The following is a 15,610-nucleotide window of genomic DNA, read 5'->3' on the forward strand; positions in this document are numbered from 1 at the left end:
TCCAGAGCCACAGGACATTTCAGACTTAACATTTTAGCATGTTACAGGCATGCAGCAGATACACTTTTTGAGTACTAGGTACCTTCACATCTGCCTTTGCATGTGCCACATATTCTGGGCATGCAGAGGGTAACACTCCTGAGCCCAAGGAAAAGGCATAGGTGTATGCCACATGTTACAATCGGGCAGAGGGTGATATTGCTGAGTAGTGGGAACGATCAGATCTGCCACATTTTCTGGGCATGCAGGGGGCGTAAAATGTTCAATGAGTAGAGACTAGATTTACCCTATGGTATATGAAATGATATACGGTATATGAAATGTAAACTGTATATAATACATATGGAATTTGATTTTATGTCTGGGAACGATTTTAAAAGTTGATAAAAGTGTTAAAAAATGTTCTGCTCATAAAATGAAATGTATTTTTCTACTTGTTTGGAATGTACTTTATGTTGTATAAGGTTTTATGTAAACTAATCATACAACAATAAAAAAAAAATATTTAGGCCTATCATGCAGTGTACTTCATGTTCCGGGTTTGCAGAGCGGAAACTCCTGTCTCTCAGTTCGGAACTGTCATTGTGCGTCTTACATTTTGGAGACATACTGTAGGGTGAAACTGTTAACTCTCAAGAAGCTTCAGACCTCTCATTGTGTTTGCCACATGTCCTGGTATAATAGGTTCAGAGCTATCATTCTGTGTGTTCATTATGTTCCTGGTATGCAGAGGGTAAATGGTCTGTGTTTCAGCAAAGTTCTGACCCTTCATTGTGTGTCCCAAATGTTGCAGTGATTGATAGGCTAACAATGTACATTCATACCTCTCATTGCCTTTGCCACATTTTCTGAGTTTCCAGAGGGTAAAGGAGTCTGGCTTCTGTTCATTTCCAGCGCCGAGTGGTCTGTGCGCACTGCTTAGTAAGCCGGCCCTTTACACCTCCATGTGTCCTAAATATTCAGAGGATAACTCTTTCGGGTGGGGTCTAGTTCACAGCTGCCATGGTGTGTGCCAGATGTTCTGCACATGGCGAGGCCAGATGTGCTGAATTTAGACACTGGTTTGCCCTTTCATGATCTCTGGACTATGAAGCAGATCTACAGAGGATGTCACTGGAGAGTCAGGGAATATTTCAGACCTGTGACACCTTCAGCTGTGCCACGTGTGTTCTGAACATGCAGAAAGGGTACTCCCAAATCAGTTCAAAGTTCAGGCGGCCCGTGGTCTTATGTGCTTTTTGCCCCCACCCCAATTGTCATTTGTTACATAGCAACATGCAACGCAATTCATTTCAGGGCAGGGCGGGTGACAAGCGGAAATTAGTCAATGAAGATGGGATTGCACAAAGATTCTCAGACAAGCAAAGGCATTCCTGGAACATGTCTAATGAGTGTCATTGTGAAGTCGTGCTTAGGTCTAATTAGTAGATGAGACGGTTCAGGTGGTTAGGTACTCTAATCATACTAATCTTCATACGGAATCTGTTGGTTGTCTCCATGACTTCCATGACCATCAGTCTGGCATCAGAGCTGCCAGAAGCATGGAAACTGCTCTCCTGAACATCCGTGAAGACCTGCTCACTAACCTCAATGCTAATCTCCCCTCTGTCCTCATCTTACTTGATCTCTCTTCTGCCTTTGACATGGTCAGCCATGCCATCCTGCTCAACCGACTCTGTGATAACCTGGGTATCACTGATCACGCTCTGGCCTGATTTATTTCCTCTTGGACCGACCCTTGAACTTGGTCGAACAGGTCGAACTTGGGTCCTTACTCTCCTCTTTCTCTCTCTCTACCTGTGGTGTTCCCCAGGGGTCTAACCTTTCTCCCTGGTTGTTCAAACAATACCTGGCACCTCTCGCCCACCGCGTTGCTGCTCTCTGCTCCAACTTTGCGGCTATGCAGATGACACTCAGCTTTCTTTCAGGCACCCCTCTGCCACCTCTTCTCCTTCTCTCATCCTGGATTGTACCAACTGCAACTCCTCAGAGGTATTCTTCCTTTCCTCTCCTTCCCCCAGAAGCTCTCTGTCTCCAGATCTCTGGTTCTCTCTAGGCTTGACTACTGCAACAGCCTCTTTTGATATCTGCCTGCCTCTACTTTCCGTCCTCTACAGCTCATTCAGAACAGGACTGGGAGACTTGTCCTTGGCCTCAAGCCCAAGGATCGTATATCTCCAGCCCTGAAATCTCTCCATTGGCTCCAAGTGGCTGCAAGGATCAATTTCAAGACGCTTTGCATTGTCCCCAAGGCCTTCTGGGGCCTGGGACCACAATACCTCCAACTCTCACTTCGGAAATATCTTCCTACTAGAGGTCTTTGCTCCTCCATCTCCCTGAGGGTTAGGTGCTTCTCCAAGCAACGAGTTGGAGACAGATCTCTCTCTTCGGCTGGCGCCTCCCTCTGCAAGAGCCTCCCTGCCTCTCTGAAACTTGAGCAGAACCATCTCTGGTTTAGGAAGCTTCTGAAGACTTTCCTCTTTGCTTCTGCCTTCTCTCTTCCTTTTCCCCGCTGATCTCTTGTCTGATGCTGCACTTGTCATCTGGCCACCCTCTGAACTTCAGGCCCAGGTCTCTGCCCGCCCAATTGCACACCTGCACTGCCTCCTGGCAACCCTTGCACTAGGTCTGTATCTGCAGCCCTACAGTCCCTTTACCTGCACTTATTTAGACATGTGTTGGCTGTATGTAACCCTTGCACTGCCACCTGCTGGCCGCACTTCTTGTTTTTGATCCTGTGTCCTACACTTGCCCTTCCTCCCTTTCCCCTGGCACTTTTCCCCTCCCCTCTCACCTACAATTGCGCAATCTAAATTTCACTAGGCCTAGTAAGACCGGTGTCTTTGTGCTCCCTCTGTTTCCCCTCCCTTGCCTTGCCTCACCTTGCAACACTTGTGTATAGGCGTGTTATAAATGTCATATATCATATCATGTAGCACTTCCTGTTTAAGGCGCATTTGGAACTTGCAGTGAATTTATTAATTTATTTATTTAATCAATTATAAAGCAAACCTAGCTGCAAGAGCCTATGAGCGCATTACAATAAAACGATGTACTAAAGCCTACAGTTAATAATCACACACGGTAAAACATACTATTACAATAAAATAACATTTTACCTGTCCTAAACTTAATCACGCAGGATACCCTGTCAATAAAACCATGATTAAAATTATATAAGAAAATTAATAAAAAGCATCCACAGTACATCAAACTCAACTTCTTGAGACCATACAAATAAGTCCCTAACAATCTAAAATGGTTAAGCCCAAAACCAGGCTCCTCCGTCATCTGAAAGATTATTGCAGAGCACGGAAACCTATTAAGCCAAAACTAGACTTTGTTTCCCTTTTTTCTGGCACAGGAAGAATGCAGTCCCGTAGCTGAGAAGGATTGCCAGGTCCTTGCAGGAATAGAGGGTTTGATGCAGTCCGTCATCTATTTCTGAATGCTTCCAGTATTCTCCTGGGTTAGACAGAAGTGTTAGGCAGAATTATATGCAGTAGCCTTTGGGAACACCGACACACACAATTAAGACAACAAGAGACAGTACAAATTCACCTTTGGTACAAGCCTGTAGCTACACTGTTAAAGTGGTTGCAGTAACGGAGCAGCCAAACCTCAAGAGTAAGCTAGCAGTATCAAATAGTTACACAAAGGACAGAAATTACTATGATTCAGGCAAACACTGACTCAAGGTTTTCAAGTAAAAACATATACATTTATTTCACTCTTCAGTTGTATAACATTACACCATTATAAGCAGTTTAGAAATCACACTCTCAATACATCACACCACTTCCCTTAAATCCCAGACACGGTTCCTGAAGAACGAATAAAAGGTGCGCTCCTTAAAACCCAAGCAGGGTCCGACCTTCCTGGCTATCCGGCCTACAGTAGCTCTGTACAGCGAGTTCGACCAGAGGAGGGGTCCTGGCTTGCAGTTTGGGCAAACTGGTTGGTCCCACCAGCTCAAAGGAAGAAGTTTCCTGTAGGATCTTCTCTGTCGTCGGATTTTGGTGATTCAGACCTGCAGCAGGGCTTCACCAGGCGGTTCAGTCGTTGTAGGGGTCCTCTTCAGCCAGTTCCTCGTTGGTTCTTTCGTTCCAGTGGTGACTCTGTCTTTCCAGTCCCAGAGACCTGCTTTTTGTGCAGTTTTCCCCCATTCAGACAGCCTGGCTCTCAATCACACAGCAGGTTGGATGGCCTGGCAAGGCCAGTCCCCTTAGCCAATCAGACAAGAGTGCGACTTGGGTTACCAAGGGAACCCATGGGGACCCATGGCAGTGGTCCGAAGTCCCATCCCTCACATCCTGCCTACCCAGACTTTCAGGCGCCTTAAGGAGGGCTTCTGTGCAGAAGCCCACGAAAAGACAGCAAACAAAGGAATCATCCCCAGTTTGGCGCGCAGAGAAGAACACGGGAAAGACTTTAACAAAAAGAAATGGCGACACAACCCAACCGGAGCCAAAATAAAATGTATTTGGTCGAGCGGGTTTATGTTCGAGACTAATATAATAGCCTAAAACATTACCACGTTTATATAAGATAATCGGGGTAGAAAGTTTAGGGTAGATACCACTGCCACCAGCGAAGTCTTAATGTAAAGGAGCGAAACAGTGCTCCAAGAGACATAACAAAAAGGGATAAGAATTAACCCTTTCCAATACTCCATGTAAGGTGGGGTGTACTGGGTCTGTAGTTTAAAGAGACTACATAAAGTTAATGGCAACTTTACATGTTTCTGGCAGACAGTAGTCAATCCCAGAAAAATGGAGTCAGAGGGAAGTTTAAAAGACAACCCTGTGTTTCTGCACTGAGGGTGCTGTGTAACACACACAAACATGGTGCTAATGGAGTAGGTGAGGCTCCAGAGCCCAAGATCACACAAATGGTAAAAACACACACAACAAAGCACATGTAAGAGTGGGAAAAAGGCTCACACTCTTACCAGGTGAAAAAAACAAATCCTAGAAATCCAGCAAAGCTGCTGAGGGACTCAATAGGTAAGGGACATTAGCCATTTATGAGAATTGTCCCTAACACTCACCACCCCCCCAGACTAAGGGACAGGAGGATTTAATCCACTCCTGGATGAATCTCTACCTCTAGTCGGCAAAAACATCCTAGAGAGGCCATCAGCATTTTGGTGGTGACATCCTGCTCTGTGCTCAATGGTGAAATCAAACCCTTGCAGGCAGATTGACCATCTTAGAAGTTTTGGGTTCTCCCCTTTCATTTGCATTAACCATCTCAAGGGTTGGCGGTCTGTCTGAATCACAAAGGTAGATCCATACAAACTTGGTCTAAACCTCTTCAAACCTCTTCAGATACCACACAATGCCAAAACGCTCACGCTCTATGGTTGCCCACCTTGTTTCTGGGTCCTTCAGTTTCCTACTGATGAAGCAAATGGGGTGCTCCCTACCTTTCTCATCCAGTTGACTAAGGACTGCACCTATACATATATTGGAGGCAGCTGTATGCACAATGAAGGGTTGGTGATAATCAGGAGCTCATAGGACTGGAGCTTGACAAAGGGATTTCTTCAGGTTTTCAAAGGCTTGATTGCACTCCTCATTCCATTTAAACTTTTTGGGGAATTTTGGAGAGGAGATCACATTCAAGGGAGAAGCTATGGACCCATAGTTCTCTATGAAATTCCTGTAGTACTCAGTGAGACCTATGAAAGCTCTCACTTGGGTTTGAGTAGTAGGGGCGGCTCAGTTTTGCACAGCTTGTACTTTGCTGGGCAATGGCCTTATCTCACCTCCTACTACCTCATGACCAAGGCATGCCACTTTACTCTGACCAATTTGACATTTGCTTGCCTTCATGGTCAAATGGGCTTGCTCAAGAGCCTGCAAAATATATCCCAGGTGATCAATAAGTTCTTTCCATGTAGGGCTGAACACTGCAATGTCATCCAAGCATGCCATGCAGAAGTCCTCCACCATCCCATTCAGAACTTGATTAACCGTCCTTTGAAATGTAGCAGGTGCATTCTTTAGTCCAAAAGGCATATCCTTAAACTGGTAAAGGCCTGCTGGGCTATAACATGCAGTTTTCTCCTTGGCATGGTCTGTCAGTGCTATTTGCCAATAGCCTGAGGTTAGCTCAAATGTACTGAGGTATTTGGCTGAACCAAGTCTATCCACCAGTTCATCTGTCCTTGGCAAAGGATCGGCATCAGTCTTAGTGACTGCATTTAGGGCTCTATAGTCCACACATTATCTCAACTGCTTGGATCCTGCCTTTGGTACTAGAACAACTGGACTAGACCATGGACTTTTAGATGGCTCTATAACCCCGAGATCAAGCATCTTGTTGACCTCCTCTTTGATGTGGGATCTCACATGCTCTGACATTTTGTAACCTCTGCTTTTCACAGGTAAACAGACACCAGTGAGAATATCATGCTGGCCCCAAGGGGTCAAGCCTGGTGTTAGTGAAAACAGGGAGGCAAACTGATTCAACAGAACTTTGCACTCCTCCTTTTGTTTAGAAGTCAGTTGAGAAGAGATATTAACTCCTTCTATTTGTTCATCTAAAGGTTGACCTCTGAGGAGGTCAGGTAGAGGTTCACTGTCTTCTTCCTCTTGAGCTGAAGCTAGGAGCAAAGCTCCCACTTCTGGTCTCGAGACAAAAGCCTATAACCAGTTGGTGTGAAAGGCTATGGGAACCTCCTTAGGTTTGCCTAAATCCATCAAATAGTTCACCTCTCCAAGTTTGCCTACAACCTTGAAGGGTCCTATCCATTTGTCCTGCAAGGCCCTCTGCCTTGTTGGCACCATATCTAGTACAAGCTGGTTTTGAGGAAACTCATCCATGCTGGCATTCTGGTCATGCCAATGTTTGACCAGAGCCTGACCTGTTTTCTAGTTATCACTTGTTTCTGCCATCATCTGTGACATTCTCCTCTGGAGACCTATCACATAGTCAGTCACTCTGACTGGCTTGGGAGAAGGAGCACTCTCCAACCCCTCCTTGATCAGGGCCAATGGACCTCTGACTGGACGGCCATATAGATGTTCAAAGGCACTGTGTCCAACTTCCTCCTGAGGGACTTCTCTATATGCAAAGAGAACACATGGCAGTAGAAGGTCCCACTTTTTCTTAAGGGGTTCCTCCAAAGCACCTATCATGCTCTTCATAGTACAATTAAACCTCTCTACCAGTCCATTTGTCTGTGGATGGTAGGCTGTAGAGAACGTGTACGTTTTTCCACATGGCATGTAGTGGGACATAAAGTTGGATCCCCTGTCGGATATCACTTCCTTAGGAAAGCCTCTGGTAAAAATACCAAGTATAGCCTTGGCCACAGCCTGAGCCGTAAAAGTTCTCATAGGTATGCCTTCTGGGTATCTTGTAGCATGGTCTACTACAACCAGGATAAACCTGTTCCCTGCAGATGTGGGAGGGTCAAGGGGACCCACAATGTCAATGCCCACCCTCTCAAAAGGAACTCCCACAACTGGGAGAGGCACCAGGGGTGCCACATTCTTGGCCCCACTTTTGCCAGAGGTTTGGCAAGTGTGACAGCTCCTACAGAATTTTTCAACTTCTGCACCCATTTTAGGTCAGCAGAAGTAAAGAGAGAGCCTTTCCTTGTTCTTCTTGAAACTCAAGTGACCAGCCAAAGGTATCTCATGGGCGAACTGTAGGAACTGGAGTCTGTTGGCAAGGGGCACTACAATTCTTTTGCGGTCCCCAGGGATAGACTCAGTTGGTTCACTGTAGAAGAGGCCATCTTCCCAGCTTAACCTGTGCTTTCCAACTTCTTGCCCATTTAGTTGGTTAGCAGCCTGTTGTAGAAGACCTTCAAGAGTGGGAAACTCTCTCTGTCCTTTGCTAAAGTCTGCCCTGTTGGGTCCACCTTCTGCTAACAAAGACTGCAGCTCAGGATGTTCAATGGGGTCAAGATCTCCAACTAAGACAGTGTCTTCTTTCAAATCGGACTCTTCAGATGCTGACTGAACCACACATGGTTGCACTTCACACTCTGCCTCTGCAGGTGGAGTAGTCACAGGTGTGACTTTGGACATTCTTGGTGATGTTCTTGTTGGTAGCACAGGGGTGATGTCTGCCTTTTTTCTGGAGGTTTTGGGTTTCCCCTTTGCCTCATTCTTACTAGAAATAGCAGCGAGCAACTCCTGTGGAGTGGGAGTGATAGTTTCCTCTATCAGCTCCTCTGGAGAGCCTCTCAAGGTTCTCTCCCTTGCAGGCCTAGTGAACAGTGCCTAATACTGGTGTACAGCGGTGAGGATCAAAGTATAGTAATTACACTTAGAGTGCTGCTATTACCTTGGATCAACTAACCACAAGGCTAACATCACCAAAAGCAATATTAATCATGTCTAATATGGAAAGCCACAGTCAGGAGACCCTCCTGAGTTACACTACTGATTATTTAAGAAACATGTGTAAAGAAAGGAAACTCTCTGCCAAAGGCAAAAAGACTGAATTGATTGAAAAGTTGTTAAAGAATCCAAGTCTAGGGAGTGGGTCTGCAACATCAGATGCAACAGGGGGTAGCCTAGAGAAGAGCAAGAGAAGCAATTGATTCCCTGAGAGACCTTGAATCCCGTGGTTATATTCAAACATTGCCAAGAGTAAGAGTAAGTGAGCAGTATCAAATAGTTACAGAAAGGACAGCAATTACTTTGATTCAGGCAAACATTGACTCAGGATTTTCAAGTAAAAACATAAACATTTATTTCACTCTTCAGTTGTATAACATTACACCATTATAAGCAGTTTAAAAATCACACTCTCAGTACCCCACATCACTTCCCTTAAATCCCAGACAAGTTAAGCTCACAAAATGAAGTGGGAGCAAAATGGCACTCCAGCAATTTAAAAGGGAAGGAAAGACAAATGTTATTAGAAATTAGATCAAACCAACAGGTAAGTACTCAGGGCAGTTGAAAAAGAGGAACTTCAGTGAGGAGATCAGATAGAAAAGGCTTAGGGCCAAAGTCAATGGGTTAAAAGTCTTCTGCTCAAGATCACACGGTTCAAGGTAGTTCGCGGTAAAGTTTGGGGCACGGTTTACAGACGAGGTTGGTTGGTAAAAAGAAGAGAAGGACAAGCCCTCGGATTGGAGAAAGATTTCACACCCTTTCCCCGCGGCTGAACGAAACGAGCAACCGGGTTTGCACAGTACCTTAAAACGGAGAGGAAGGTGTACGTTCCTGGTAGTTCCTGCAGGCTCACGGTTCCTGAAGTGACTGTCGGACTGATCAGAAGTAGGAAGACTGGAGGGTCGTACACTACGCAGGCAAGAAACCAGCAGCAGAGCAAAGCAACAAATAAAAGGTGCGCTCCTTAAAACCCAAGCAGTGTCCAACTTTCCTGGCATTCCGGCCCACTGTAGCTCTGTACAGCGAATTCGACCAGAGGAGGGGTCCTGGCTTGAAGTTTGGGCGAACTGGTTGGTCCCACCAGTTCAAGGGAAGAAGTTCCTGGAGGATCTTCTCTGTCGTTGGATTCTGGAGATTCGGACCTACAGCAGGGCTTCAACAGGTGGTTCAGTCGTTGTGGGGGTCCTCTTCAGCCAGTTCCTCATTGGTTCTTTAATTCCAGTGGCGACTCTGTCTTTCCAGTCCCAGAGACCTGCTTTTTGTGCAGTTTTCCCCCATTCATACAGCCTGGCTCAGTCCCCTTAGCCAATCAGACAAGAGTGCGACTTGGGTTACCAAGGGAACCCATGACAGGGGTCCGAAGTCCTCTCCCTCACATCCTGCCTACCCAGACTTTCAGGCGCATTAAGGAGGGCTTATGTGCAGAAACCCGCGAAAAGACAGCGAACAAAGGAATCATCGCCGGTTTGGTGCGCAGAGAAGAACACAAGAAAGACTTTAACAAAAAGAAATGGTGACTAAACCCGATGGGAGCCAAAATAAAATGTATTTGGTCAATGGGGTTTATGTTCGAGGCTAATATAATAGCCTAAAACATTACCACATTTATATAAGATAATCGCGGTAGAGAGTTTAGGGTAGATACCACTGTCACCAGCCTAGTCTTAATGTAAAGGGAGCAGAACAGTGCTCCAAGAGACACAGGGCCTCATTACACGGTAGGCGGTAAGGGTTTGCCGGTACCGGTAAGGGCACTGATACCGGTAAACCCTTACCGCCTTACTACGAGGTCCCTTTGCGGGACCCGACCTTAACGGCTGGTGTAGACCAGCCGTTAAAGTTGGGTCCCGCAAAGGGACCTTGGTGCTAATTACGGTACTGCAATTTGCGGTACATAATTAGCTCTTTCCCCATTCCCATTGAGCCCTATGGGGCAAAAATGGGAATGGGGAAGGGCCATGGAGAAAGGGGGAATTACCGCCCCGCCAACCTTGGAATGGGGTGGTAATTCCCCTTTTCTCCATGGTGGTACCGGTATGGTACCGGCGGCAACCATGGGGCTTATAGCACCATGGTTTACCGCATTGCGTGTAATGAGGCCCACAGATAAAAAGGGATAAGATTTAACCCTTTCCAATACTCCATGTAAGATGGGGTGTACTGGGTCTGTAGTTTAAAGACAATCACAACTTTACATGTTTCTGGGAGACAGTAGTCAGTCCCAGAAAAATGGAGTCAGAGGGAAGTCTAAAAGACAACCCTGTGTTACTGCATTGAGGGTTCTGTGTAACACACACACACATGGTGCTCATGGAGTAGGTGAGGCTCCAGAGCCCAAGATCACACAAATGGTAAAAACACACACAGCAAAACACATGTAAAAGTGGGGGGGAAAAAGGCTCACACTCTTACCAGGTGAAGAAAAAAAATCCTAGAAATCCAGCAAAGCTGCTGAGGGACTCAATATGTAAGGAAAATTAGCCATTTATGAGATTTCTCCCTCACAAAAAGTACCATACGTTTGATTCTCAGAATGGAAGTCAGTGCAGGGTGTTTAGTACCAGAGCATCGTGAGCTCGAGGTTTATGACCGAGGATCAGTCTTGCAACTTTGTTTTGCACCAATCGGATCTGCCCAAATGTTTTTTTGTAAGCCAGAAATATAGGCATTTGCTGTAACAAGCCTAAACTAGAGAGCATATTAGTAAACACCATGACCAGCAGACTACTTTAGCTGGTACATTTCCTGTCATTAACAAAAGAGATTATCTCTGGTATACTTCAATGGCTTTTAGTTTTTTTTGGTATTCAGAGAAAATAACACTCAAAACGAGAAGAGTGTTTTTTTAACGATAAGTGTCATAGTTTAATTTCTTTTCACACTAAGGAAGACACATTTATTTCGAGTGGGGATGAGTTTTCACAGAGCCAGTGGATCTGACTATGCTTTTCAAGTCGTCTCTAGTGCACTTGTGTTGTGCTAAAAGACACATGCTCCGCCACCTTGGTTTAAGCATGTGTTTGTTGCCGTACAGATGAAGGTAAAGTTAATTTTAATAGATTTTCTCTGTATTGGCAAGTGCAGATTATGTTTTAAAACAGTGAAGAACTTTCTTCAGCAGGTGTTCTCTCTGGAGTGTATTCACCTCAAACAGTAAGGGCCCCTAGGTACTTGGTCAGAGGGTCCTATATCAGAACGGGATAGACCTGTGCGGATAATGCTGGGCACTAGGTTTTGCCGTTCTATAGCCGACCGGTTTCTGTGGGACAGAATTAGTGAGCCACATTCATCAGGGCTAGGCAAGGCATCTGGGTGTATGCCCACTGTGGTTTATGTCTGGCAGCGGTGTCTGCATAGCTTCAAAAACCTCTCCCTGTAGGGGTGACAGGAGGGAGGGGAGAGAGATAGAGCAGGGGTAAATGTCCATTTTGAAACCTTCGTAATAGGTTTTCTCAAAATACTGCATTGTATGTAAAAAACAGAGGGGAGAAGGCTTACCCGCTCTGTGTGTGAAGGAAGCTCTCCACGGGGGGTGAGACGGCCCGGAACCTAGGGGCCAAAAGACAATGATTACTGTCAGCTATGATGCACTGGTGCATCTTGACGGGAAAGCGACAAACAGCAAAATATTGCTATCTATTTTAACCAAATTGGGTGATTCTACTGTAAAACGCTGCACGTGCGCGGCGTTGCAGCTGCAAGTTTAGCAATTGTACACCAAGGAGACCCTGTGTAAGCACACCAAACTGTGCGTCTGCCTCTCAGAACCCAGGGTCTGGGGGAGTGGCTGACCGCGGGTAACTACAAAGATGGTCGCTTACCTTAGAACGATCGTCTCAGAAGGTCTAACGGGCCGCGCACGAGAGGTTTACTTCTCCGCGGGTCGCGCTCGCCTTCTGTTTATGTTTCCATTGTGTTCTGACCCGTGCGGTCACGTGAACCTGACTCTAGCATGGCCGCCCCATTTGGAAGAGGCGGCGGCCATCGCAGAGTCAGGCTCCACGCGCAACGAGGTATCAACGAGGTATCATGACCCCACAGCTGAAGGACCCGTGAGTGTGATTGTGCAGCCAACCATCAGGTTGAGAAAGGAGTCTCATATACACCTCGTGTACTTTCCTAGTTGAGTGAAAGGACCGGAGGGAGTGAATGGATAAACTAATTTTGAATGAAGGAATTTCAATATGGAATGCAAAATTAGTGAAAAATCACTGACAAATCCCCCAGTCGTACGCACAACACCAATGTGCAAGTCTAGCTGGGATGACTATGGCAGGCACTGTCTCAGCCCATAGGGGCAGGGGATGCATTGCAAGTACCACAGAGGATGTAGTCAACATTCCGAATAGTAGAAAAAATGCATAAGTTACATGATTACATTCAAACATTACATGTAGTGGCTCACAGCTAGCCAGACATCAAGGCAATTCAGTCAAAAGCATTTGAATGAATGGAGACAGAGATTGAGACTTAAAAACTCAAAAAACTGCTGCAAGGGTTGTGCAATGGCCAGTTATCAGAATTGGTTATAAAGTGGCCAAGGTTTGCCAACTGGTGGGTTCGTTGAGCCCAGACTTATCTGTCTGGAGACGAAAAATTCAGAGTTGTTCACGTCTGAAAAGCAGATTGTGTATATTCCCCCCCTGGTGGGGATAGCCATTTTTTCAATTATTGTCCATGTGAAGTCTGTAGGAGTGTGTTTTTGAGCCAGAAAATGTTCCACCATGGGTGCCGTGATCTTCTTCGTGTGGATGCATGATCTGTGTTCCGCAAGGCGTTTTTTAATTGGATGTGTTGTCATGCCTACATAACGTTTGTTGCAAGGGCATGTTATGATGTAGATCACGTTGCAACTATTGCAGTTCGTGAGGGTTTTATGGATCCACGGGAAATGCCATCCTGTGTCAATCGAGGTGGTTCTCTTGGTACTTGAGCAGGCATTGCATGTGCCACATGGAGTGTGGCCAGTTGCTTGGTTCTGTCCCCACAGTGTATTGAGTTTGGGTTCTTTCTCTTCGTATGAGTGCACAAGGGAATCACGTAGATTCTTCCTTTTTTTCAATGCAAACCTCGGAGTCTCTATACTGTGTGAGCCGACAGTCAAGATCGGCCATAGCTTCAGGATTTCTTTCTTGATCTTGTTAATCAATGGGAGAAGCTCAGTACTGCTGTGATGTTATTGTGGGATTCATTCAGCTTGACATGATGTTCCAGGGTAACCTCTCGTGGGATGTTCCTGGCTCGTTTTCGTGCCTGTTTGATTATACATTTGGGGTAACCCCTATTGGTGAGTTTGGTTGCAAGGCCTCCCGAATGCAGATTATAGTCTGGTAGTGTGGTGCAGTTTCTCCGGTATCTCAGGAACTGTCCAAAAGGTAGATTTCTTCTCAGGCTTGTGGGACGGAAGCTCTCATAGGTGAGCGATGAGTTTCTATCTGTAGGTTTATTGAAGACTGTGCTGACAATTGTTTCATTACGTATCTCCAGGGTGAGATCTAGAAAATGTTCCGACACGGTGCTGTGGGTTTCTGAGAACTTTAGAAAGGGGTTCTGGCCGTTGAGCCGCTCCATGAACATTACGAGGTCAGGTTCATTGCCTCTAAAAATTAGAAGCACGTCGTCCATGTATTTCGACCACAATTCTAGGAGATGAAATATCCATACCCATAGCAGGAACGGCGAACAACGAATGGAACGAGCTGGAGGTCCTGAAAAAACAGCTGATAAGGACAGAACTGCATGGGGCAATAATGACGCAGTATCTGCGAGCCCTTGCCGCTCTCTTGGGGCTGATTATACTAATAGAACCCAGGATATTTCTAGAACACATAGAATTCAGGAAGGACTGGAGTTATATCTCTAATAAATGCACCAGGGACTGGTTGATGTTAATCATCAGTGCAGCCAAATCTGTCTCAGAAAAACTAATGAAGGAGATAGAAGAAAAGCAAGAGAGCCTGAAATCTTCGAATGTTCTTGCCCAATACAAAAAAAGTTTGGAGGACCTAGAGGCCACAATGAAAGAATTTAGAGACTTCAATCTCAACAAAAAAGTCACTAAACTAAAGAAAGATCTGGCAGCCTACACACAAGAAAGAATCTACCCCTATATCACAGATGCATATTACGAAGACCTGAGTGCTAATAATACATCTATGCCAGGCCAACAAGTAAACCAGCATAATAGGAAAAGAATCCATAACAACCGAGCAAGACCCAATCAATGGACGTTCTCGAGTGGAAGTTCTGGCAGCGGATCAAACACCTCAGGATCCAATAGCTCAGTGAGCAACGCGGCCCCAACCAACAGTGGTCCACCAAGACCTTTTTTTCCAAGAGGGCAGGGAAAAGCAAAAAACAAAGGAAGAGGCAACTGGCAACCGCAAGTGCATTGGCAGATTCAGTCAACGCGAGTCACCCACAGCAAAAGCTGCGGCCAAGGTCAGGCAGCATTGCCGGCCGAATGAACCAGCATCCTGGTGGACACCCAGAGGAGAGTAGTCCTCATACAGAAAGCTTAGTGATGAACCTCTCCCAATATACCTTATCTCCAGAAGAAGAAGACCTACTCGAGAAGGGACTTTCATTTGTACCCTCAGCTGAACATGATCCATTCCAAACCAGGATAGAAATTGCTCAGCTCATTAGAAAAATCAGACTAAAACAGTACTTCAGACAAATTACATTCCCAGAAGATAAGAGTGCCACCACTTAGAGAGGTAAATCTACATTCTATCCTCCACCTAATGCCATCACACCTGAGTCGATCACGTTTGAAAAAGTACTCCTTAAGAAACTAGAAGAATTAGAATCCGAGATCACGCGGGGATTCAAGAACTTTTCTAAGAAAAACAGACAGGCACTTCAATCTCTATCCAGTAATGAAGCCATTACCATCAAGCCGGCCGACAAAGGGGGTTCCACTGTAATAATGGACACGACTGCATATCACCAAATGGTGATGGAACCCTTACAAGACCACACGAGCTACAGACAACTTGTCACGGACCCTACTGAAGCCATCAGACAGTTGATAGTACCAATTCTAGAGGAAGCCAGTGCTGATGAACTCATCAGTAATAAGGAATACGAATTCCTCAATCCAAAATCCCCCAAAAAGCCGGCCTTCTACGCTCTCCCCAAAGTCCACAAAGGGAGGAATCGACCACCCAGCAGACCCATTGTGTCCGGGATAGGCTCTATTCTGGAACCACTGTCACAATTCATAGACTGTTTCCTGAAACCAG

General features: G+C 45.7%; 1 protein-coding gene across 1 annotated transcript in view; it reads left to right on the plus strand.

Moving 5' to 3' along the window:
• The window catches only part of SCARF2 (scavenger receptor class F member 2), a 594,459-nt gene that overhangs the window by 446,430 nt on the left and 132,419 nt on the right, over positions 1 to 15,610 (plus strand). The gene's annotated exons all lie outside the window — the stretch shown is intronic.

Source organism: Ambystoma mexicanum, chromosome 10 (assembly GCF_040938575.1).
Source record: "Ambystoma mexicanum isolate Mex_15411 chromosome 10, UKY_AmexF1_1, whole genome shotgun sequence".
Taxonomy (NCBI): Eukaryota; Metazoa; Chordata; class Amphibia; order Caudata; family Ambystomatidae; genus Ambystoma; species Ambystoma mexicanum.